This window comes from Aulonocara stuartgranti (assembly GCF_965226115.1).
Source record: "Aulonocara stuartgranti genome assembly, chromosome: 5".
Taxonomy (NCBI): Eukaryota; Metazoa; Chordata; class Actinopteri; order Cichliformes; family Cichlidae; genus Aulonocara; species Aulonocara stuartgranti.
The window spans coordinates 11607020-11634470 of record NC_138943.1 but is presented as its reverse complement, the minus strand read 5'-3'; the positions used below and the strand labels follow the sequence as shown (position 1 = coordinate 11634470).

The 27451-nt window shown below is 43.6% G+C and overlaps 1 protein-coding gene across 1 annotated transcript in view; it reads left to right on the top strand.

The window, feature by feature from the left end:
* Positions 1–18277: 18277 nt before the first annotated feature.
* Positions 18278–27451, top strand: part of ccdc71 (coiled-coil domain containing 71) — a 28644-nt gene continuing 19470 nt past the window's right edge. Inside the window, exon 1 of the mRNA XM_082534998.1 lies at positions 18278–18666. The gene's annotated coding sequence lies outside the window, so the exon portion shown is untranslated. The remainder of the gene's footprint in view (positions 18667–27451) is intronic.

The following is a 27451-nucleotide window of genomic DNA, read 5'->3' as shown; positions in this document are numbered from 1 at the left end:
GGTCAGAATTGGGTTTTAGGGGTGTTTTTTTTGGGGGGGGGGGGGGGGGGTCTAAACTTTGAATTTGAACAAAATGACAACTAAAAGAGTTTAAAATGACACAAGCCAATATTTTATCCACAACAGAACATAAATTCTATAACAAATGTTTAAACTGAGAAGTTTTACAATCTTATGCACAGAATTACCTCATTTCAAATTTGATGCTTGCTACTGGTCTCAAAATTGGGGCAGGGGCATGTTTACCATGGTGTAGCATCTCCTCTTCTATTCAAAACTTCTTGAAGACGTCTGGGCATAGAGGTTATAAGTCTGGAGATTTGGTGTTGGAATTCCCATTCTTGCCTGATATAGGTTTCCAGCTGCTGAAGAGTTTGTGGTTGTCTTTAACGTATTTTTCGTTTAATGATGTGCCATATTTTCTCTATAGGGAAACCTTTATATACTTTTCAGCATTCATAGTTCCTTCCAAAAAATGCAAGCTGCCCATACTGTATGCACTTATGTACCCCAATATCATCAGAGAATCTACCTTTTGAACTGAATGCTGGTAACATGCTGGAAGGTCTCCCTCTTTAACCCAGAGGACACAGTGCTGGTGATTAATTTAATTTTCTACTTAGTTCAAATTCTTTTTTTTCTTTTTTTTTTTTTAATATATCGTGCAACAGTGGTTGCCTCCAGGTGCTTTACAATAATACAAAGAGAACAGGAAAGACCACAGCAATCATATAAACAACCCTATGAGCAAGTGCTTTGGTACCATGCAAAGGAAAAACTCCCTTTTAACAGAAAGAAACCTCCAGCAGAACCAGGTTCAGGGAGGGGCACCCATCTCCCATGACTGGTTTGGGGTGAGGGGAGGAAGAAAGGACAAACACGTGATGTGGATGAGAGCCAGAGATTAATAACAACTAATGATTAAATGCAGAGAGGTATAAACACATTGTGAGTGAAAAAGGTGACTGAAGAAGAAACAGTCAGTGCAGCATAAGGGAGGATTAAAGGTCACCTGATCCAACCCTAAGTATATGCTTTATCAAAAACAAACATTTAAGCCTGATCTTAAAAGTAGGGAAGTAGGGTTGGACCTTAAAAGCAGGGGCCTTATTATTCAAGACCTCATATATGAGGAGCAGGATTTTAAAATCGATTTTGGATTTAATAGGGAGCCAATGAAGGGCAGCGAATACGGGGTGAGATGTGCGCTCTCTTTCTAGTCCTGGTCATTACTCTGGTTGCAGTATTTTAGATCAACTGAAGGCTTTTCAGGGAGTAATAGGACATCCTGATAATAATGAATTACAGTTTTCCAACCATGACGCACCAGAGGCCCCCATGCGCTAGGGGTGGGCCCCCAGGCATGCACCTACCCACAACCCTGGCGACACACCAACCAGGACCCAAGCCACCAAGGCCCAGCCAGAACCCCAGCCCGGAGGCGGAGCATCCCCAGAACCCCAAGTCACCAAACCCGTCCCGGACCCACGGCCGGTAACCTACGTCCGCCGACACAGACCCTCCCCCAGCCGCCAGAAAAATACCACCCAAGAGCGACCAGAGCCCCATCCAGGTCATGACCACAGCCCCCGGGTTGAACCCACCCAAAAAACTTGTCGCTAGGCAATCCCCAGACACTCTACGCCTTTACCCACCCCCCACATCAAGTATAATAACGAAGGTGGGACAAAAAGACAGAACAGATGTGGATGTTGCAGAGAGATCATTGTAATCTAAATATAAAGCCCACTGTTTTTTAAAATATTTAATAAAATCTTCATCTGTAAGCAATGATGTATCAAATCTCCAGTTTTTACTTGGCGGAATGATCTTCTTATGTATTAAAATTAAAGATACAGAAGCATGATTGCTGACAACTATAGGGTGTATTTCAGTGTCAGTGTGCTGTTGACTAGGAAATAATCCAGACAAGAGTATGAGTGATGGACATGTGAGGGGAAAAAAGTATATTCCTTACGGTTGAGTTGAAGGGAACGCCATGCTTTGCAAAATCCAAAATCGCTCATGTCCTCTTTAATTATATTTGTGGACTGCAAATTATGCTGTCCTCCCCGCTGTCCTTCAGGGTGTTGGAGATGATTAAGCAGATGTGGTTAGTTATTTGTCAGTTATTTAGTATGTTTCGTATAACTGAAGCTTAAAAAAAAGGTTGGAGTCGAGGAACAGGGTACACCCTGGACGGGTCACCGGTCTATCACAGGGCTAACACAGAGAGACAGACAATATTATATGTTTGTCCTTGACATGTTAAACCACAATAAATAGCAATAGCATACACGTTGTGTGTGTATGCTTTACTCCTCTTATAACCCCAGAGATTTTCCTGCACTTTGAAATCTTGTGTGATCTTGTGAATTTTGTCCAAGCAACTATCTACTCTTGCTAGATCTCAACAAGACATAGTGGAATGTGTTAAACCAGCGTTCTCCAACCTTTTTTGCGCCACGGACCGGTTTATGCCCGACAATATTTTCACGGACCGGCCTTTAAGGTGTCGCGGATAAATACAACAAAATAAAACTAGTACCGGTAATGAAAAAAAGAAGATTTATTCATAACACACATGAAAAGACCCAGGAAAACTGAGTTAACAATAAAAATGATAACAAAATAACGCTGAAAACCGATAAAACCCCTGAAAACCATACATTTCACACCTGAGCCTCAACTCTCGCGGCCCGGTAACAAACGACTCACAGACCGGTACCGGTCCGAGGCCCGGGGGTTGGGGACCGCTGTGTTAAACAACAGTGGTTTCTGGAAGTATTCCTGAGCCCATTTAGTAATGTCAGTGACACAATCATGTTGATGAGAGATGCAGTGTTGTCTGAGGGCCCGAAGACCATGGGCATCCAATAATAATCCTTGGCCTTGTGCCTTATGCACAGAGATAGCTCCAGTTTCTCTGAATTTTTTGATGATGATATGCACTGTAGATAATGAGAGTTGCAAAGCCTTTGCAATGTGACATTGAGGAACAGAGGAGACCTTCTAATACATCCCTTATATTGTTAATCATGTTACAGACCGAATACTGAGATCAGTTAAATGAATTACTTGTTAGATGTTATCCCAGGTAAGTATTTTTGAACTTTCTTGCCCTTTCAGCCCTTTTTTGTCCCCATGCCAACTTTTTTTGGGACCTGTAGCAGGCTTGAAATTTTAAATTAGCTCATTTAGTGGATAAGGTGTACAATTTCTCAGTTTAAACATGTTATGTTATTTATGTTCTGTTGTGAATAAAATATTGACTTGTGTAATTTGAAAGAACGACCCAACTTTTCTTGAAATCGGGTTATAGCTCATGCTATTGTGCCTTGTTTGTTTTATTAAAATGAAGATTATTTTATTATGGGGTTTGCCGGACATTTTTATTTTCTGTAGCTTCTAAAGTGAGCCATGGCAGAAAAATTTTAAGAACCACTGTCTTAAGCCAACATTCTTCTGATTGGTTGACCCTAATCAGCAGAAGATTTAAATAGCAGGTTGGTGAAACTCTTGAGCTCGGTCACCTGTGATTCTATATAACAGAGCCAAGTGTAGATGAAGCTGTCTAAAACTCTGCATTTAAAGAAGTCCTAAGCCTGAATTTTCCCCCTCGTTCTATTGTAATGAGCTTGAAATAAAGTGACTTGACTTGTGTAGGTTTTGTGAAGACGTTTCACCCCTTATTTGAGAGCTTCTTCGAGTCTAAAACCAAATCGTAAAGAGTCCCAGGTATTTAAACGCCAGTGGGGTTATCCTTTAAGAGTTTCACTGACCCAATGTTGATCATGTGCCTCATCACAGGAAGTGTGAAACAAGGTTTAGGTCATTATCACCAGAGGTTTTTGGTGAAACCATTATGAGACATTGCCTCATGCAATCACGTAACCTACTGAGGTCAACTAACACAAGATGTGAGTGGGGGTTGAGGCGCCTGGGAAGGAATCTCAAAACTGTATTGTAGGCGGCAGACAGTCGGTGTCGTAAGCAACCCTCTCTGTTCAAAGGTCACAGCAACTATTTTTCCTGACCTATCATATGAGCACTTTGCACTGTCCCATCTCTAATCCATTGCTGACATCTCCTGGACCCTCTGAAATCTCCAATGAGATGATGCCGTGGTCAGTGATCCAGTTGACATAGTACTACGTTTCATCCTCGATCCTCCAGTACCTAGACTCCTAAGGAAGTTATGCCAAGTTACTTTTTATCGACTTTAGTTCTACTTTCATTACCAGCATTCCGGCAATGCTTCAAAACAAGCTCTCCCGGCTGAGTGTCTGTTCCCATCTGGACCTGGATCACTATATTCCTGTCTGACAGGTAACAGCTTGTGTCACTGGGCGCGGACTCTCCAGCTCCAGTCACACTGAAAGTGATGCAGCAACCACAAACAGTAAAAAGTGAATCACATTTCACAACTTCAAGCAACAATGGGTGAATAATGTCTGGTATCAGGCATTAGACTAGATCTGAAATTTTTCTCAACTTTCCGTATAGCTAGTCATTCACGAATGTCTCTACCTTGCTAAGAAGCGAAACAAATCCTTTTTCAGTGCTTTTCCAACTTTACTATTAGAACACACTAACTTGGGGGCGATGTCAATTTTGTGCTCTGACATCTGAGTTCCAAGGTAACTGGAATGCAGAAATAGTCAGGTGGTGGAAGGAAAATTTGGAGGATCTCCTTTAGAAGAACTATAGGTTATAGATAGAAGAGCCAGAGATTTTGGATGAGGGTGCAACTGGTCTTCAGTTTGATGCTGAGCAAATTGATGCAGGTACTCTTAAGAGCTTAAAAAAAAAAGACGCCTTGAGTTCTTTAAATCTTAAATCTTAGAGGCTTCTTTAGGTCTAAAAACAAAAGGTGGAAAGGTTGAAACCTCAAGATTTAGGTTTACTGGAAACTCACACACGCAGACTAGAACCTACTGTTTCCTCTAAAGCAGAGGGAGGAAAGGAATACAAACATTTAAAGAAAACTTAAAACCTGTGGTTATCCATCCGGGCCTTCATCAAATCAGCAAAGATGCACAGGAAAGAAGGTCAAACACCAACTAGAGAGAAACAGAAGGACAAACAGAACATTGTTATTCATTATGTCTCATGTTTGTCAAAGAAACTCCGGAGAATTTTCTCCAAGCATGACTAGGGTTGCCAACTCCCTGAAAAATAAATAAGGGACACCTCGTGGCCAGGGCCGGGCGACCCAGTTGTCTTCACCCTTCCCAGTGTGGTGAATTTTCTAGCTCTTTTTTTGTGTGTGAAATTATTTTTTTAACCATTTGACTTGAAGTTGATTTAAGTAGATGCATATTCTATTCTTTGTGATATGAACACATGGGAAACAAATGATCATTTAGCCATTTATTTTTAGCTCAAAATGACAACATTAACACAGTAAAACAGGTCTCTTTCTTAAACAGAAGCCTGTCATGCTTAACTTTTGAGAATATAAGTAAATCTTTCTTTAAAAGCACTCTGTCCTGCTTAACTTAAAATAATAGAAAACAATAGAAAGAAAAATATTCTTGTAACAGTGCACATTTAGTGCATTTAGTACAATTGGCTTCAGTTGAGGTATTATTTCAGCTTTTCTAATGCTAATCAGCTGCTCCTGTTTGTAAACCCGCTTGTTCCCATGATTACGCATCATAACTCATCATCATTATTCATCTATGTATTACTTTTATGTATTAGTCATCTATTTGTTGTAATCATCTATCCTTGCAGTTGTTTATTACACAAAATAAATTATATTATCACACTTCTGGCCACATAGCGCTGATATTCATTGCACATGCCCATATTAACTTTTTCCAGCCAGGTGTTTTCCTTTTCCCATTCTTCCCTTTCTCTGAGGGGAACAAATATTGCTGCTCTAGTGCTGGGCTCACACTGTGCGATTTTTGGCCCATTTTGAGCCGATTTTTGAGTGATCGGACCGATTTTGGCCTTCATCGTGCGTCGTGTAGTATACGTGGGGTAACGAGAAGTGATTAACACCTCACGACCAGCTCCCGATCATCAATCGCTCGTGAGGGTGTCACCACAGGCGCTCACACTGCTCACGCGCAAACGTAAACGTTGGTGAAAAAGACGTTGCAGCACGGCTGTGCAGCGTGTGATCTGGACACAAGCGATGGAGGCACAACTTGTAGAACTTTGGAAAGCTCATCCGAGCCTTTTCGATGTGGCATCACAAAATTATCACGACCACAACAACCGTGAAAATAGTTGGATTTACACTGCTGCTCAGTCACAGCTGCCCGATCAATGTTTTTCATTAGCAATTTAGCAAAGTTGATGGTAGTGGTGTGTCTGTGTGAGTGAAAGACAGAGAGAGCGAGCGACAGATTTTCTGTTATAACCTTCATGTATTTTCTCCGCAAGCGACCTTTCCTCGACCAATGAGATGAGCGGTAATCTGAATTGTCATACTCGAATTGTCATAAGTGTGCTGTCAGCTCATTGGTCACAAAGCAGGAGAGGGGCTGGGAATTATGTTTTCAAACAAAGTGTTAATTCCATAAACATTTATAGACTACTTTTGATTCTCACTGTATTACGGGACAAAGTGCGTCCCTTATTAGCTCAATACGGGACGTGTACTTTTGTTTCGAAATACGGGACGATTCCGTATTTTAAGGGACGGTTGGCAACCCTAAGCATGACATACCAGTGCACTCAGCTACACTTTCCCAAAACTCACAGACACAAACTAAAAAACATGGTGTATGCTGTGCAGCACATCAAGGAGTGTTACCTTGACAGTTTGCCTGGAAATATCACCAACTGTGCTAATGGGTTTTAAACTCACAAACTTGTAAATAAATATGTTAAACCGTTCCAGGGCTCAGACTGTTGGTCCATCCTTCTGTCCTCTTATGACAGAACAATCTTTCCAACCATCAACCCAACAACACTAATCTTGGTTTGGACCCAATCTCCCTGTAGGGAGGAATAAGAGCTTGGAGCGCACACAGTAGTTTTTTGTCAGCTCGCCTATAATCCAGACTTATAGTCACAAGATGGCGGCGCGCACAGACGCAGCGGCTCACTGCTCCTCACATTCGGTGTTTTGTTTTTTACTTTTTCTACGTGTATCTGTGTGGATGTGTGTGTTTTTTATTATTATACATCGAGTCCACCTACAGTCGTCAGGACCTTCTGAGTTTGGGATTACGCTGTGCAAGGAGCATTACATCGGACTACCACCACTTTCACGGCATTCCAGAGGACATAATAAGAGCTCCAGGGTCTCCGTGGTTGGTTCTTCCCAGCGGCAAGACAAAGAGGAAACGTAAACAAAGGAGGCAAAAGCATGGCTGCAGGGCGGGCCCACTAGCTCGGCTAAAGAAACAGCCATTTAAGCCACCGCTTCCGAGTATTTTCCTCTCCAAAGTCAGGTCCATAACCAACAAAATCGACGAACTGAGATTACAAATCGCAGTCAACAAGTGTGTACGGGACAGCAGCATAATATTACTCACAGAGACTTGGCTGCAGCCATCAATTCCGGACTCGGCTATTGAGCTAGCAGGCCGCACGGTCCACCGTCACGACAGGAACGGCCACTCCGGTAAGATCAAAGGAGGGGGTTTATGCATCTAGACCAATGACAGCTGGTGCAAAAACACAAAGACTGTAGACAGCCATTGTTCCCCGGATTTGGAATATTCGACTGTGAAGTGCAGACCTGTCTACATACCTCGCGAGTTTACTGTTGTCATGGTAATGGCCGTGTATGTACTACCCGATGCTAATGCGAACTTGGCCATGGAGGAGCTGCACAAGACAATAAGCAACCAGCAGAACTCTCATCCAGTGCACATTATAGCTGGGGACTTCAACCACGCTGATTTAAGGTCAGTATTCCCCAGATTTGAACAGCATATTAAATGTGCAACGAGGGGGAAAACACATTGGATAAAGCCTACAGCAACATCCAAAAAGGCTACAGAGCAACCCCTCTACCACATCTAGGTTTGTCAGACCACATGTCCATGCTGTTGATCCCTGCATACACTCCCATTAGGAGAAGAGCCCCCCCACTCACAAAAACTGAGAAAACCTGGCCAGAAGGTGCATCACATCAGCTGCAGGACTGTTTTGAAAACACGGACTGGAGCATGTTCGAACATCAGGACCTTGAAGAGCACACAACATCAGTGCTCTCATATATTAACTTCTGTGTCAACAGTGTCACTGTGGACAAACGTCTCCGGGTGTATTCCAACCACAAACCCTGGATGACTAAAGAGGTCCAGGTCCTGCTGAAGCAACGTGACGCCGCTTTTAGATCCGGTGATAGTATGCATTACAGTGCAGCCAGATCTGAGTTGAAAAGAGGCATCAGAGAGGCCAAGGCAGCGTACAAGAGAAGGATCGAAGACCACTTCACCACCAACAACTCACGACAGGTATGGCAGGGAGTTCAGCACTTAACCAACTACAAACCTTGCAATACCATGTTGACTGAGGGTTCAAGGTTCAAGGTTCTTTATTTGTCACATGCATAGTTATACAAGTATAACACACAGTGAAATGTAGCCTGACACACTCCTCGACATGTGCAAAAATTGGGGGGGGGGCTGTAGAGGAAGAACATTATACATATGTATATATATATACACATATAGTATATACATTGGGTGAATGTGCAGTAGTAGCAGTAGCAGCAAGCAGGTGAATTCTGTACAGTAATATGAATAGACATCTGACTATTTTACAGGATAGACAATATAAACATGTTTAAAATTAAAGGAATTTGAAATGTACATTGTTCCTTGGTTTAGTGTCTGGAAGAGAGTCCTGTCTCAGTCAATTATAGATGATGTGAGATGATGTGAGCGGGCGGGTGTGTGTGTTTAGGGCACGGATGGCTTGGGGATAGAAGCTCCTCTTGAGTCTCTCTGTCCTTGCCCGGAAGATGCGGAACCTTCTAGCAGATTGCAGAAGTTGGAACAGTTTGTTGCCAGGATGGGACGGGTCCTTCAGTATCTGCGCTGCTCTAGTCCGGCATCTCCTGGTGTAGGTGTCCTGAAGCGGGGGGAGAGCAATCCTGCAGCAGCGTTCTGCTGTACGGATCACTCTCTGGAGAGCTTTTTGGTCCTTCACACAGCTGTTCCCAAACCACGATGTCATGTTCTGTGTGAGGATGCTCTCCACAGCACCTGTATAGAAAATCCTGAGGATCTTTGGAGAGACCCTGAACTTCCTCAGTTGTCGTAGGTGATACAGGCGCTGCCTAGCCTTTTTGGTCTGGACCTGAATGTGGGCAGCCCATGTCAGGTCTGAGGAGATGTGAACACCAAGATACTTGAAGGACTGCACCCTCTCCACTGGAGCTCCATTGATGATAATGGGCTTGTAGTCTCTGTGCTGACCCCTTCTGAAGTCCACCACCAGCTCCTTGGTCTTGCCGACGTTCAGCTGGAGGTGGTTGTCCTGGCACCATGATGCCAGATTCTTCACTTCATCCATGTAGGCCGCCTCATTGTTGTTGGAGATGGCACCCAACACCACTGTGTCGTCAGCAAACTTCACAATGGTATTGGAGCCATGGGTGGCCACACAGTCTGAAGTGTAGAGGGAGTAGAGCAGTGGCGAGAGGACACATCCCTGAGGTGCTCCTGTGTTTATGGTGATGCTGTTGGAGAAGCACCTGCCCACCCTCACTACCTGAGTTCTGCCAGTGAGGAAGTCCAACACCCATGCACACAGACGGCTGTTAAGTCCCAGATCCCTGAGCTTTGTGAACAGTCTGCAGGGCACTATTGTGTTAAACGCTGAACTGTAATCAACAAACAGCATTCGCACATAGTTACCCTGTTTCTTGTCCACGTGGCTGAGAGTGGTGTGTAGGACGTGGGCGATGGCATCCTCTGTGGATCTGTTGGATCTGTAGGCGAACTGCAGCGGATCTGTGGTGTCTGGGATGGAGGAGGAGATGATGTTCTTCAGCAGCCTCTCAAACACCTTCATTACTACCGAGGTCAGTGCAACTGGCCGGTAATCGTTCAGGGATGAGGGTTTGCTGTTCTTGGGCACAGGGATGATGGTGGATCTTTTGAAGCATGTGGGGACCACAGACTTCGCCAGGGACTCGTTGAAGATGTAAGTGAACACACCTGCTAGCTGGTCAGCACAGCAGCGCAGCAGACGGCCGGTGATGCCGTCTGGCCCAGCCGCTTTCCTTGTGTTCACTCTCCTCAAAGCCGCTCGGACGTCATGCTCCGCAATGCTGGTCACCGGTCTCTCGCTGATGACGTCACTGTCCTCGGTAGTCAGGCGGCAGATAGCATTAGCCGCCTGGCTAACCTCGAAACGGGTGTAGAACTGATTCAGCTCGTTGGTGAATGCAGAGTCGGCGTTGATCGGCGCAGTGTCCCTGGCTTTGTAGTCCGTAATGGTGTGTAGTCCGTGCCACATACTCCGTGTGTCCCCCTGGTGGAAGCGGGACTTCACACGTTCCCGGTACCGGCGTTTGGCATCTCTCACCGCACGCTGCACGCTGTATGAGGCCGCTTTGTAGGCGCTCATATCGCCAGTGGCGAGACCCGCGTTGTAGGAGGCGGTCCTGGCGTTTACTGCAGTGCGGATCGATCTGTCCATCCACGGTTTCTGGTTTGGGAATGTGGTGACTCTCACAGTGGGGATAATCTCCTCCGCTAGCATATTGACGAAGCATACTGCTACTTCCGTAAACTCGTTGATGTCGACTGCGCATGCTCTGAACATGTCCCAGTCGACGTCGTTGAGTGCGTCCTGTAGCGTAGCTTCTGATTGGGCAGTCCACCGTTTTACCTTCCTCGCGGTCACGTCTTCCCTCCGTATGCTTTGTTTATACTGGGGAATGAGGAAGATGGCGTTGTGGTCAGACTTCCCAAAAGCCGGGTGTGAGACAGCTTTGTAGCCCTGCTTGTATGGCGTGTAGCAGTGATCCAAAATTCGATCCCCTCTCGTTGGACACAAGACATGCTGGTAAAAGTTTGGCATGACTTGTCTGAGGTTCGCTTTGTTAAAGTCTCCTGCTACAATGAGGGCTGCGCCCGGGTCCTTGTTTTGAAGCGAGCTCAGCACATCATGTAATTCGGACAAAGCCATACCTGTGTCCGCTTGGGGTGGGATGTAGACGCCGTGGCGATGACCGAGGTGAACTCACGGGGCAGATAGAAAGGGCGGCACTTAATGCTCAGGAACTCCAGATGTAGCGAGCAGCCGCTGGAGAGAGTAGAAATGCTCCTGGCATCACACCACTTTCTGTTTACTATGAAACACACTCCTCCACCTTTGGTTTTGTTCAACTCTGCCGTTCTGTCCGCGCGGAGCACAAAGAATGAATCTGATGGAGTTACGGCCTGGTCCGGCACGGTGGGGGTCAGCCATGTCTCCGTGAAGCACAGAATGTTGCAGTCCCTCATGTCACGTTGGAAGGTGACCCTTGCTCTTAGGTCATCGAGCTTGTTCTCCATGGATTGTACATTGGCCAGTAGGATACTGGGCAGTGGTGCGCGATGCGCCTGCTGTCTCAGTCTGTTCCTAATACCAGCGCGTTTCCCCCGGCGCTTCTTTGTTCTGCGCCTCGGATGAGCGGCCCGTCCTTTGTTGTTCTCCGCGCCGCGTAGAATCTCTGGCGGCCAGGAAGGGTCGGGTTTAAAAGTGTCCAAGATTAGATGTGCAACCTTGGCACCGATGTTTACAAGTGATCCGCTGTCGTAAACTATAAGACTAGAGGATTTTGGGATGTAAACCAGAGCAAAAAATAGGTAAAAAACAAGAAAAGTAGATAGTCGGAGCGGAGCGGTCAGGAAAGCGTCTGGACGTGGCCGCGCCATCTTGTTGGGTAATGCGGAGCTTGCGGAGGAGCTGAACCACTTCTTCGCACGCTTTAAGGTGAAGGGACCAGAGGCAGCAGCAGCAAAAACATCGGACAGCAGCAGCAGCCCAAGCCTCATAGTGCAGGAATATGAGGTGAGGCGCACACTGAGGGCAGTGAACCCCAGGAAGGCCGCCGGACCAGATGGGGTAACCGCAAAGATCCTAAAAGAGTGTGCAGACCAGCTGGCTGGGGTCTTCACTAAGATCTTCAACACTTCACTGTCCCAGTCCTGCATCCCGTCGTGCCTAAAGTCAGCCACAATTGTCCCACTGCCAAAACGTACTAACATTAGCAGCCTCAACGACTACCGACCAGTTGCTCTAACACCTGTTATAATGAAGTGCTTCGAGAAACTGGTCCGACGTCACATCATGTCCTGCTTGCCACCCACACTCGACCCGCTCCAGTTCGCATACAGAGCTAACAGATCAACTGAAGATGCCATTGCTACAACGCTCCACACCACCATCTCTCACCTGGAAGTGCAGGGCCGTTACGCCAGGCTGCTCTTTGTTGACTTTAGCTCTGCTTTCAATATGATACTCCCGGACAGACTAATCATTAAACTGCTGGAAATTGGACTTCCTTCTACCACCTGCCGCTGGATCAGAGACTTCCTCTCAGACCGTGTACAGAGAGTTAGAGTGGGGCCTCATCTTTCCTCAGCCCTCAGCCTCAACACCGGCTCTCCACAAAGCTGTGTACTGAGTCCCCTACTGTACACTCTGTACACAGATGACTGTGTTAGTTCCCACCCAGATAACACAGTCATCAAGTTTGCAGATGATACCACCGTGGTGGGGCTCATCTCAGGGGGAGATGAGACGGCATACAGAGCTGAAGTTCAGAGGCTGTCAGATTGGTGTGTAGATAACAACCTGGACCTCAATACCACCAAGACAAAAGAACTGGTAGTTGACTTCAGAAGGAGGAAGTCCGAGCTGCAGCCTGTCAGCATCAATGGGGAGTGCGTGGAAAGGGTCTCCAGTTTCAAGTTTCTGGGTGTGCACATAGACACAGACCTCCAATGGAGCTCTAACACCTCTGCGGTCTTAAAGAAGGCCCAACAGCGTCTCCACTTTCTGAGAATCCTCAGAAAAATGAACCTGAAGAAGGAGCTGCTGACCGTCTTCTACCGCTGCTCCATTGAAAGTGTGCTGACATATTGCATCGGTGTGTGGTTCTCCAGCTGCACCACAGCACACAGAAAGGCACTCCAGAGGGTCATCAATATGGCCCAAAAAATCATTGGACATCCTCTTCCCTCCCTGAAGGACCTGTACATCACTCGCTGTCTCAAGAGGGCACGCAGCATCCTACGGGACTGCACACATCCAGGACGCTGGGTATTTAAGCTGCTGCCGTCTGGCAGGAGGTTCAGGCTGCTGAGGTCCCGAACAAATAGACTCAAGGACAGCTTTTACAACAGGGCAATAGCCCTGATCAATGTAAATAGCTGCCCTGACTGGCTACCTCCCTGGACTTTTTTAGGGGGGAGGTAACAATGTTTAAAATAATAACAATAATAATATTTATATTTATAACAAGGTGCAATAATAATTAATGTGCAATAATAACAGTGTGCAATACAAATACACTTATTCTTCTTTTTTATACTAAGTTAATATACTGTGTTGTGTTGTTTGTTGCGTTGTGATGTGTCATATCGTGTCGTGTTGTGTTATATGTAGTGCCGACGTAGGACAGTTTTCCAATTTCATTGTACTACTGTACTATGTATGACTGTGCAATGACAATAAAGAGTTATCTACTTTCTACTTCAGACGGTAAATAAACTTAGTGGAATGTTTCAGTGTTGCTTTGGTCAACCCCAGCCCTTTTCCACAGGATCTGCCTTCAACCAAAGCCTTCTCTGGTGAGAGGGATGAAGCACAAGGTTTTCTTTCCCAGGTTTACAAAGAAGCTTTGTAGGACCTATGCTTCAGAAAATGGCTAAAATTACTTACATACTGAATCTGAAAGGCAGGACACTGCAGTGCGCTCAAGCACTAATTAATTCCAATGTTGAATTATCCTATGCTGAGTTTATGAATAAGTTCAGATGTGTTTTTGTAAAAAGGACTAGCTCAGATTCCGCAGATATTGCATATTCATCATCCAACAAGGAAAACAAAGTGCTGCAGATTACTCTGTGGATACTCCTCCCTGAGAAGACAGGCAGGGAGGAAACGGTGCTTTGTGGTGCTTTTCTCCATGGCTTCAATGACGACATGGCAAGTGAGTTCGCTGCAAAAGATTTACCCATTCTCTTTATAAACTTGTTTCTATGTTCGTTACGTTGGAAGACCATGTGCGTGAGCATCAACACCGCCGGACCAGCTGGGTCCGTGAACTCTAATCCTATGGAATTTCCACATTCCTTAGAGCGTTTTTTTGCTGAGTAGCAAGCAGGCAGAGAACACATGGCGGTGTCAGATCCAAAGCCCATGCAGGTTGACAGTACTCATTTAACACTCTCAAACACTCTGCACCAATCCTGGCTTAACCCTTGACCTGTGTTTTCCATTTATTGTTGACATCGATGCTTCTGGTTCAGGGGAACCTGCAGTTCTGTTTCAGAGAAAGAATGACAAAATAAATCCATGTGACAGGAACCTAATGTCCCATCTGTCCACCATCATCTCATCGTTGTCGGCACCTTTGGAAATTAGGACCCTACACCACCGGGCAAAACATGTTCCCTCTAAGCCTGAAGGAAAAAAGAAAGAACACACACATGTAAAGGAAGCACTCAAAACGTGCGTCTATCCTAAATGGGCGTTCTTAAAGTCAGCAAAGAGGCACAGAAAAGAAGATCAGACACCAGCGAGGGAGGATAAGAAGGACAGACGCAACAACATTGTCATCCCCTATGTAGCCAGTGTATCAGAAAAACACAGGAGAGTTTTCTCCAAGCATGACATCCCGGTGCATTTCAGACCCAGCAATACGCTCAGACAAAAACTGGTTCACCCAAAAGACAAAACTCCAAAACACAGGCTTAACAATGTGGTGTATGCTGTACAGTGCAGTGAGGAATGCCCAGACCTCTACATTGGAGAGACCAAACAGCCACTTCACAAGCGCATGGCACAACATAGAAGAGCCACCTCCACAGGACAAGACTCAGCTGTCCATCTGCATCTTAAGGATAAAGGACACTCTTTTGAGAATGCCAATGTTCACATGTTGGACAGAGAGGACAGATGATTTGAAAGAGGAGTGAAAGAAGCCATCTATGTCCACTGTGAGCGACCATCTTTGAACAGAGGCGGTGGTTTACGACACCAACTGTCTGCCATCTATAATCCAGTTTTGAGTTCCCTCCCCAGACGCCTTAACACCCACTCACATCCTGGGCCATCTGACTTCAGGAATTCGCATGATAAGGTGGGGCCAGGTTTCACAATGAGCTCACCCGAAACCCTGGCTGATTGGGACCCACACCCAGTTGGTGTTACTATTACTATTGCAGTTCTCTTCTCCTTGCAATAGTGCAACAGTGAGTGGCTTCAACACGATACAGTACTCCTTTAGGAACAGATACTCCCGACCAGTGAAGCATTTGATTCCAAACTGAGTGCAGACAGTATTTAATTCAGCAAGGGGAATGTCAGTGATCCTGGACAGAGCGTCGTGAAATGAATTCCATTGTGTTGAAACAGGTACTATGAGTTTTTTCTTGAAAAAATTATCTACCAACTCTGAAGCAACAGAAGAACGGTTTGCTTTTGTCCACATTGCAGAACACTTTGAAGTTGCACTTCTGTAGATGAATTTTGCCTCATTTGCTTGAAGCCATTTCTCAACATCATGAAAAATTAAGTTCAGTGTGTGTGATGCACACCTTAAGTGTGGAGGGAGAGAAAACTGTCCTTCAGATTCTGTGGAGAGGGTCTGCTCAACATCAGTAAATGTCACCTCTCCATCTTCTTCCGATTCCTCATCAGAGTCTGATTTTTGGAACATTCTAAAAGCTTTGATAAAATTGGACCCGTTGTCTGTCACAGTGGCTGTCACTTTAGAGCTCAGTCCATAAGCCAAATGTACTTGCTCGATTTCATTGCCGATGACATCATATGTGTGTCTCCCTCGAACTCTTTTACATGCTAGCGCTGCATGTCCTTCTACAACAGTAGAAGGATCAATCCAGTGTGTCGTCATTCTGAGAAAACTTTTGTTATGGCTGGTCCAAATGTCAGCAGTCGTGGAAATATATTCCAAACTCTCGAATGTCTCTTTAAGCTCCATTTCCATGTCAGCATAACACTTATCTAAGTAAGTAGAAAACGTTTTTCGATCATGCAGTGCTGCCTTTTTGCCACACACAGGTATTTTGTTTAATATGCACCTAAAAGACGGAGACTCTACATTACGCAGCGGTAGCATCTCTTCCACAACGTAGCCTGCAATCATTTTCTTAAGCTCACCATCAGACACTTTCTGTGTTGCTGAAGTGAAATCAAGTTTCGTCTGCTCAGCAGGAGTTGCCGCGGTGTTATCCATGGATGATGAAGATGGCTCACTCAGAAGGCTTTGTCTGTGCTGCCGTGTCAGGTGCTTCAGCAGATTACTCGTGCTATTGACAGCGGCCGATAATTTTTTCTCCCCAGGACATAGCTTACATATTACCGTAATGTTCTTGTCTGCTTGTTTTAGAAAAGTTAAGTGACGGGAATATTTCCATTTCATAAAACAGGCCCTCGCTTCAGCCGAGTCCGACTGTCCGCTGTAGAATACGACTATGCGGGAAACTGGCGTGAAATGACGTACAGCTGCACTACAGCGATGTTAAAGCGGCAGAGTTTATTTTTACCTTTAGAAGATAAATTATTGAAATTAAATAATGATTTTCAGCGAGTTTAGTTATTTTACAATGTAACGCAAGTACATTGTAAGTAACTGTATTTAAAATACCTAAAAATGAACAGTAATTAGTTACTCTACTTTTTCAGTGGAAAAGTAATTTAAATACAGTAACACCCAACACTGGTGACAAGTGATAATAATAACAACTGTACTGCATTAAAACATTCAAAGCAGGTGGGATATCCAATCTTTAAGGGATGACCTGATGAAACCTGCTTCCTGCTTCACTGTGTTTATATTATGTTAACCATAGCTGTGTGGCTAGCCAACACAGAGCACATCATTATATACCAGCTAGCCCAACTTCAGTAACCCTACAAACGCCACTGCTGTTTAGTTTTCTGTCTTAATTTAGGTCGGAAGTGATTGCAGAGCTGTATGTTTTAATTTTTGCTGTGGCAGTTAAGCTGCCAGATTTTAGGGCTTCATGACCCTCCTTGCTTGGCAAATTTTACTAGCTTAGCTAGTAGTTAGCAAGTATTTGCAGGCAAGTCCATCACTTCCATTGAAACTATGACTGTTCAACGAATTTTTGCCAATTGTTTGGCGAATATACATTTTTCTCAAAGGGATAGACAGTTACTGGGCGATACTGACCATCAAACTCCAGACCACTCTCAACCAGTCTGTGAATACCCATTTTTCACTCATGGTAGCCGTTTCCAGCTGCTCGCAGACCAGTTTCCAGGGGTGTGTGAGTGTGGTGTTATTCACTAATCCCTATGTCATCACCATTATTGTAACACGTTCAACATGGCAGACAAGCTAACATTGCATGGTTGCATGTAATGTTAGCTGTGTCTGGAAAATCTAAATATGACTGTAAATCTTTTTGCAAACACAGATCTCGCCATCTGGTGGCCTTCAGATAGAGTGTAAGTTAAGGAGGTTCTGGAAGCTATGTCCATGTTTTATATGTTTTATAGTGTTTATGGTTGCCACTACATTGATAAATTTGCTCAACTTGCATATATATATATATATATATATATATATATATATATATATATATATATAAAAATTCCCCGCTTGCCCCTGCGAGTGGTCCTCTACGATAGGCCTGGGAGCTTGAGGGTCCTGCGCAGTATCTTAGCTGTTCCTAGGACTGCGCTCTTCTGGACAGAGATCTCCGACGTTGTTCCTGGGATCTGCTGGAGCCACTTGCCTAGTTTGGGAGTCACCACACCTAGTGCTCCGATTACCACGGGGACCACTATTACCTTCACCCTCCACATTTTCTCGAGCTCTTCTCTAAGCCCTTGGTGTTTTTCGGGCTTCTCGTGTTCCTTTTTCCTGATGTTGCTGTCATTCGGAACTGCTACATCTATCACTACCACCGTCTTCTTCTGTTTGTCTACCAGCACCATGTCCGGTTGGTTTGCCACCATTTTGTCTGTCTGTGTGTATGTATGTGTATGTGTATATATATATATCTAACGAGAGAGAGAGATACAGATATATAGATATATTCTTTTTATTTATTTTTTGTTAAAATAAAGTAAAATACAGTAGCAGCTTTACTGTTAAACGCCATGCTTGCCCAGAGATTTGTTAGCTACAAAGACAAAAATGGCAATAAGCCCCGCCTACCCGTGACATCAGAGCACAATCAATATTTTGGATTTTGGAGGGGGGGTAGTGTGCGTTCCAGTTAATTGTTGCACTGTGAAATACACTTTTTTTCTGAGTTTTGTTCAGTTAAACCCGGGATTATTTCCCAGCCGTTTATGCCCGTTCCCCACCCCCACCCCTCGGCGGGGTTAACAGAGCCCGCCCTTCTCTCCCCAGCAGCCTCCGCCTCTCTTCCCTGGTCTGTCATCCACACCGCTGTTGTTGCAGCCATTTTACCGTGGAGCGTCGGCAGGCACAGCGACCACCGGAGGATGCCGAGGGAGCACCGTTAAAAGGTAATTCCGCTTTTTTCCACGAGCTCTTTAAATTCAATGGGTAATCTTTACATTTCTGACCGTGCAAATGCGTCGGCTACTGTCTGACGAGTGGAGGCCCAGCCGGCAGGAGGGAGCTCAGGGAGCCTCAACAACTCGTAGCTGCTCAAAGAGAAGAAAGATCGTTGGGAGAATGTTTGGCGAGCGAAGCTTTCTGCTGCCACTTCACATATCCGTGCGAAAAATGGCGACGTCTCCTATGAGACTGCTGAAAGTTGTAATATAAGCTTACATGCGTTGGCTTCGTTTGATCCAAGTTTAAGCGCGCTGTAAAAGCAATGTTTTTGTATAAATTGGACTGACTCACGTTGGCGCATTCGGCAAGGGGGCGCACGAGAGCAACGCGAAGAAGGGGGGAGGGGCTCGAGAGCTTATTTACCCGTCGATATTTCCGTTTAATCATTAACTGGCTAGCCTGTTTTTAAATGTGTTCTGTCACTTTTTACTTAATAGGAACAACATTTTTGAGCTTCTTTATTCATTCTAATTAATTAAACATGACTTTAAGTCCATTAGTGTACTGTTGAAAATAAGGTAAGGCTAGCTGAACTTTTTGTTTGGGGCAAGTCACGCCCATCACCCAGCAATCCGATTGTTAAGTGATGAAGTGACGAATCCTACTTCCGGGTCTAAAGTAGTCTGCGTTTAATATGGCTTTTGTGTTGTTAACATGTTTAATGTTATGTATTTTCTTCTATTTAATCTCAAAAAGCTCCTAAAACAGTCAGTGATCACTGTTGACCTCCCTCGGCTTTTATTACCGCTAATCATTTATTTAAGCTCAGTTTTTAAAACCTTAGGATGTAACTACAGCCCATCCCATGCAGTAGTATATGAATGACTAACCTCGTATTGTGGATGGATTATCTCAGTTGTTCTCCTGGCTGAAGTTTGGTCCTTTTATAGCATCCTGCCATGCGATTACATTTGTTCCTGACCACCGAGAACACTCACGTTAACTTTTATCGAGTGGAAAAAAAGTTAGCTTGTTTATATTATGCTAACATAGCTGTGTCGCTAGCGGTCACGTAGCACATCGTTATATACCAGCTAGCCCAACTTCAGTAACCCTACAAACGGCACTGCTGTTTAGTTTTCTGTCTTCATTTATGCTGGAAGTGATAACAGAGCTGTACGTTTTAATTTGTTTCCAAAACCCCGCAGTCAGGACATGCTATATTGTATTTAGATAGAAGCTAGCAAGCTAACTCCCTGCTAACTTCTAACTCCGTTAAATGTCATGAATTCCGTTTTCATGGATGCCTGGATGTTAAACTCAATTGTTACACCTGGTAGAGCAGAACGCTGATCATTTTATTAAAGATGAAAGACTTTAGACAGTTTTTCAACTCTCAGTAATGCCATAGTGATCGTTTGATATATGGACCTGCAGCGGAGTTTAGGTCCAGACACGGCTAGTGACGTCAGACTGAACAACCGGATAAGTTTGGAGCGTTGTCAGTTTCATATTGCTAGCATTCATTTATAGTTTCTTGTACTCATTTTCCTTTTTAGGCTTACAAAAGTGTGTTCATGCCAAACAGAAAGTAACTTAAGCTTCATGTTACATCTACTGTTTGTAAAAACCTTAAGATATTTGTTTCGAGCAGCTGGTGGGAGGTGAAGTAGGACTCCTGCTAGGTGGAATCAAGTTGCAGAGCAATGACACAAGTTCGTACCCAAATGTTCAGTTTAACTTCTTTGTTGTTGGGTTTTTTTGTGCTCATTAAGTCTACGCTTTAAGTACATCATAACCACAAAGCTCTCAGAAATCCTACGTTGTAACCTGACATGCATCTACACATTACATTGCCCCAACCCGCAACTATTATGATTGGTCTTCTCAGTACTGTTGATTCCTCATTTGTTCTTCTGGTGATTTTATGTCACCACTTTTAGATTTTTATTTTATTTTATTTCTTCAGTAAAAGAATACAAATGTCTGCCTCGACAGAAAGGCTCTGATAGTAGCAAATTCTTGAAGGCTGGTTGCCAAAACTAGCTAAAATGTTTGCAGGGAATGTTGAAAGTGGAAAAATTTGAGCAGTGAATATAAATATATTTTCTTTAGAAAAATATTAAAACCTGACCACAGCAAAGAGTGGGCCTCTTCGTCCGGGTTAGGTATTTAAAAACATCTTGGTGAGTGTTAGGATTAAAACTACTCTGAATTAGGATGTTGTTGTTTGGGTTAAAATACTGTCGTCACTACTTGGTGTTGGGAGCTTCCTTTTTTTTTTTTTTTTTTTTTTTTCATAAATAGAGGCGAGATTTCAAGGAAAAATACAGTTCAGTTTTTAATGGGAATTGTTTGACAATTGTGTTAGGTTGGTATCATGCTAGCTTTACAGAATGAAGTTTGGATTGGACTTAGCTTTTGTTTTTTGAAGGAGTTCCACACAACGCTAGCTGTGTGGTCACTTCAGCACACACGGCACTTGAACGAGCCCTTTTCCACTGACTCGGGTCAGCTTCACATGACTCAACTTGGTTTTTAGTGTTTTCCTTTAGGATGTACTATTTGGTACATGGTACTTTTGTAATACCTACTCTGCTGGGATTCCAAATGATCTGAGGTAATCCAAAAGTCAGTAGACTGCCGATTTGGTACATGGTGGCAGCATGTGAGCCATGAGCGTGACTGCGTTACAAAAATCAAAAGCATTATTTTGCAAACCTGGCAATGAGGGGACTGACTACACAACAAAACAAAAACTGTGGTCACTGTCTGACAAAAAGCCATACAACTAGCAGCAGAATTGCCTCGATGTCCTTTATTGCTGTACTGTTCATGTCGCATAAAAATGACGTTGCAGGACTTTAGGTTGCATATATAATGACCTCACAAGCATAATTACAGGGTTCGTACGGGTGCTTGAAATCCTTGAAAATGCTTGAATTTTAATGTTGTCTTTTCAAGGTTTGGAAAGTGCTTGAATTTCAGATGTGGTGATTAAAAGTGCTTGAAAGTGTAACTGTATTTCATTCACCACAAATAACTATCTGAATAGTTTTCTTGTCAGATAGAGAACTAAAATGAGTCGCAAAATGTAAAAGCAACATATCTCCGCCTGGGCTGCCTTACGTCAGTTTCAATGTGTGACCCCGCCCCTCCCTCGGCCAGTTGGTGATGAGTGCGCTAACATACCTGTAGGTCGCTGTTTTAATGAGTGTTTGATGGAAAACGACAATGGCGGAGTTTGTGCTCTCTAGTCGCATGATAGGTGAGTCCTAGTAAATAATTTTCCAGTACGTGTACGTTACACATGCTATTTTTTTAAAATTATGATTATTATTTTGCTAGCTATCAAACTCACTGGGGAAATGATTGAAATGCACTGAGTGATGCAGTATGGCAGCGCTATTATGAAATATGCTGTGAACTTAGCTAACATTACTTAGCAGTAATGTGAGTTAATTTACTCAAGTGAAAGCTTTAAACATTAGCCCGATACATAACTACGATACATAAGGCTTTCTGATTAACCCTTTGGGGTTGACAGACCCAGAGTCTCCATTTCAACTTGGGTTGAATGTGCGGACTTCAAACTATATACCAGTTTTTAAATTATGTTGATAGGCCACGTAAAACCGATGTGTTTTTTTTTTTTTCTGAATAAAACAGTGGCGTTTACTCCGGGAAGAAACGGTTAAAACTCAGTTTTCTAAGGAGAGTGCTAGAAAACACGCTTTGCTTGTGAGTGAAAAAAGAAAAAAACACTCCTTCCATATTGGTGGAAAAATGTACCATGTCGACCAATCAAAAAATGATATTGCAACATGTGGCATTTGGTTATTTGGGAAGAGGGGGAAGTTTTAGGAGTGACCGGCGAGAGAGAGAGCGAGCGAGTGAGTGAAAGAGAGAGTTTTGATACATGAGAGATTTGTGACGTTTATTGTGTTTGGAGTCTCAAGTTAGTGTGTTGTCTTGTGTAGTTAGTGTGTAGTGTAGGCGTTGTTTTGTTTTGTGTGTCAGTTCTACTAGTGAATGTCACAATTGCTGCAAAAAAGCCACCAAAGGCAGATTGCAGTGTAAATGCTGAGTGACACACCTGCTGTCAGACCTGCAGGTTTATCCCTGTGCTGTTCTCATCTGTTTTATAGTGGACACAAACTATTTTTTGGAGTTGCATAAATAATTTGTGTGCCTTCTTATTTGATGCAGAACACTTGATTGTTCTCTAAATAGTTTTAAATGGTTATATAAAAAAACGTCTGAGCCTTGGCTGCATTTTTAGGTAAATAGTACCATATAACTTTGTTGTTTGCAAAGCTTGTGCATATTTTTTTTTAAATGTACAATTTCTATTTGCATTACAAGTTATGAAAATGATTCGTTAAACATGGCTGTGGTTTTTACAGTCTAAAATATCACTTTCTACTCGTATTTTAAATTTTGTCTGAATTTAGATAAATTGTGCTGATACAGTTTGTCAAAATGAGAAAATAACAGATTGGCAAGATGAACAGGTGAAATATAGAGGCCAAATCAAAAGTAGTCAAAAACAGCCAATTATACCCTGGACTCCAGAGGGTTAGAGGCTAAAAGCAAAGTTGTCACCAAGTACTGTTTATATTTGTGTGTATTGCTGCAGCTTTTTTGAGTATTAACTTGGTGCTTTTGGGTGAAGTGATGGTAATATGAGGGAGCGATCCATATGGTCACAAAGAATAGCCACTTGTTTCTGTGCTACCAAAGTTCCCCGGCTTTCATTCTAAATGTGTTTATCGTCAGCACCTACACATTAAACTACTTAAACATTATAAATGTCTTCAAGCTCACACTGAGGCCTGTGGGGCACTATCCAGCACTGAGACTGTAGACACATTTATGTGTTTTTGTATATGAATATTTCATACTTTAAGGTAGGGGTGGGCGATATAAACGATATACAATAGAAACGATATAAAGTTGGCCAACAATAGAGCGGTATAGTCATAATCTCTATCGCGATAGTGCATGTTGATGATGTCATCAAGCTGCGCCTGTTTTGGTCGAAAGCATCGCAGTGGCTCCAACCATTATCATCTGCAAATTATGCCAACAGTCATAGCAAAGAGATGAAGCACTTTTGAAATATGGGGAAAGCCAAAAACTGCGCTTCCTCCACTTCCGTAACATTGACACATTAATCTTGAATTCTCTCGCAGCAGTTCTATTCCCATGTTGTTGCAGTATATTAATAACTAATCTTGTATTGTGGATGAATGATCTCAGTTGTTCTCCTGACTGAAGTTTGCCCCGTGTATAGCATCCTGCTATGCGATTGCATTTGTCCCTAACCACCAAAATCCCTCACGTTAACTTTTATCGAGTGGAAAAAAAAGTTGGTGTTCATCCTCTAGCTTCACTGTGCTAATGTTATGCTAACATAGCTGTGTCGCTAGCAATCACGTAGCACAACATTATATACCAGGTAGTCCAACTTCAGTAACCCTGCAAACGTCACTGCTGTTTAGTTTTTCTGTCTTCATTTATATCGGAAGTGGTAGCAGAGCTGTACGTTTTAATTAGTTTCAAAAATCTCTCAGTCAGAACATGGTATGTCATGTTTAGGTGGAAACTAGTGAGCTAACTTCCTGCTAACTTCTAACTCCGTTAAATTTAATAACTTCTGTTTTCATGGATGCTTGGATGTTAAACTTAATTGTTACACCTGGTAAAGCAGCAACGCTGATGATTTTATTGAAGATTAAAGAATTTAGACAGTTTTTAACTCTGTGTTCGTTTGACTTTGGGACCTGAAGCAGACGGAGTTTTGGACCCAGATTATAGTGATGGGATTTCCGGCTCTTTTTAGAGAACCGGCTCTTTTGGCTTGGCTCTTTAGGTTGTTTTGTTGATTTAATTAATTTATTATTAACAATAATATAAAATTATGCACAAAAGGAATTACTAATGTAAAAAAAGTGGTTTTATTTATATATGTTTATATATAAATATGTGGTGGCCCCTAGAGACAAAGCACGTACAAACTCCAAAACACTTTTTTTTTTTTTTTTTTTTTTTTTTTTTTAGTATTTTATTTGTTCCTGAGTAAATCGGTTTGGCTGAGATTAAAGTTATAGTTTTTACATCCATCCATCTTCATCCGCTTTATCCGAGGCCGGGTCGCGGGGGCAGCAGCCTAAGCAAAGAGGCCCAGACCTCCCTCTCCCCAGCCGCCTCCTCCACCTTATCCGGGGGAATACCAAAGCGTTCCCAGGCCAGCCGAGAGATATAATCTCTCCAGCGTGTCCTGGGTCTGCCCCGGGGCCTCCTCCCGGTGGGACATGCCTGGAACACCTCACCCAGGAGGCGCCCAGGGGGCATCCTTGTCAGATGCCCGAACCACCTCAGCTGGCTCCTTTTGATGTGGAGCAGCAGCTGCTCTACTCTGAGCCCCTCCCGGATGGCCGAACTTCTCACCCTATCTCTAAGGGAGAGGCCAGCCACCCTTCGGAGGAAGCTCATTTCTGCCGCTTGAATCCGCGATCTCGTTCTTTCGGTCACTACCCACAGCTCGTGGCCATAGGTGAGGGTAGGGACATAGATCAACCGGTAAATTGAGAGCTTCGCTTTTACACTCAGCTCCCTCTTCACCACGATGGACCGGTGCAGCGTCTGCATTACTGCAGCTGCAGCCCCAATCCGTCTGTCGATCTCCAGCTCCCTTCTCCCATCACTCGCGAACAAGACCCCGAGATACTTGAACTCCTCCACTTGGGGCAGGAACTCATCCCCGACCCGGAGTGGGCACTCCACCCTTTTCCGGCTGAGAACCATGGCCTCAGATTTGGAGGTGCTGATCCTCATTCCCGCTGCTTCACACTCTGCTGCGAACCGTTCCAGTGCGAGGCCCTCACCCGATGAAGCCACCAGAACCACATCATCTGCAAAAATCAGAGATGAGATTCTGAGGCCACCAAAGCGAAAGCCCTCCGCCACTTGGCTGCGCCTAGAAATCCTGTCCATAAAAATTATGAACAGAACCGGAGACAAAGGGCAGCCCTGGCGGAGCCCATCACCCACCGGGAACATATAGTTTTTACACAGCTGAATAAACGTCAAGCAGACAACTGATTATTAGAAGTGTGAGATGCTCTAGAATATACTCTGGTGTCCCGTTATATTTTAGATAGCAAGGAGTTTATTAAACTTCACCGAAACGATCTGCAAATTTCATTAAAATGTAATAAACTATCATCTTGTCTTTATTTTTAGTTAGCACATACCTTAAACACTTAAAGCTGTAAGCTAATGATAGTTATATAAGAGCAGATGCATGCTGGTGCAATAAGCTGTACATTTTACGTCTAATGGATGCATGATCTGATTAGTCAACTAATCGCAAAAATAATCGGTGACTAGTCGACTATCAAAATAATCGTTTGTGGCAGCCCTAATTGTCACACATCCCTGAGTGCATCTTGAGTTACAGCTGGTGTATAGGTGACTTACAATGCAAGGCATATAAGCTAATTTGAATTCACTAAGACTCAAGATTTCTTGTTACAGGACTATGGGATTATAGTTCTCTGGCTTTTCTGTGTTGTGCAACCTGGATAAATATGTTTTAACAAACGGAGTCTAGTGATGTTGGGGAAAAAAAAACTAGTAAAGGATTAATAGTTCTTTCACCTTTTGATGTTTAAGCAAAATTTCTACCACTTGTTATTTGATCTATAAAATATTTAGGTGCTTTCCAAAACCTTTCATGTTAGTGAGCTGCACAGAGTTAAAATTTTGTCTGGAAATATTTGGACAGAGACAATTGCCATAATTCTGCTGTATTACCAAGCATTGAGTTGTCTTCTTTGTAATTATACTTCTTCTACTTACCCTAACTGTTCTCAGTTTCTTGTTTTGTTTTAGGTTTTTTGTTTTAAGGCGTACTGTGTCCGGTTGCTTCAATAATTGGCATTGTGTGCTTCAGATCATGAGCCAATAGTTTGAATCTTGTAGTGAGTCTTATGCATTTTCTCCAAACGTCCTCCATTCATAACAGACTTGGATGACGGCCTGATTCGTGCAGTCTCCTCTGAACAGTTGATGTAGAGATGTGTCTGCTGCTAGAACTCTGTGTGGCACTTATCTGTGCTCTAATCTTAGGTGCTGTTAACTTCGGATTTCTGAGGCTGGTGACTTAGATTATTTTTATCCTCAGCAGCAGAGGTGACTCGTCGTTAATAAATGCTAAAAAGAGACCAAGAAAGAATCAGAATCAGAATCAGAAAGGGGTTTATTGCCAAATGTTGAGCAGGTTTACAACATTAGGAAATTGCTGCGGTGCTTCAGTGCAAACATAGTGTCATAAATAGCACTTAAATAGACATGAAAAAATAAAAGTAAGGATAAGAATTAAAAGTGCTACGTAGAAAGATATGTGCATGAGCTATGCATGAGATATATACATGAGAATAAGAATTAAGAGTGCTACGTTGAAAGATATATACATGAGTGCAGGTGGTGATCAGTGCCAATCATGGAATGATGCAGTGAACACAGCGTAGGGTCATGTGTTAGTGGCGGGGACAGTCATATGGTTATTGTTCATGTGTCCAACAGCAGAGGGGAAGAAACTGTTCTTATGGCGAGAGGTTCTGGTGCGAATGGACCGGAGCCTCCTGCCTGAGGGGAGCAGGTCAAACAGACTGTGTCCAGGGTGAGAAGGGTCAGCTGAGATCCGAGCTGCACGCCGCAATGTCCTGGAGGTGTACAGGTCCTGCAAAGATGGGAGTCTGCAGCCAATCACCTTCTCAGCAG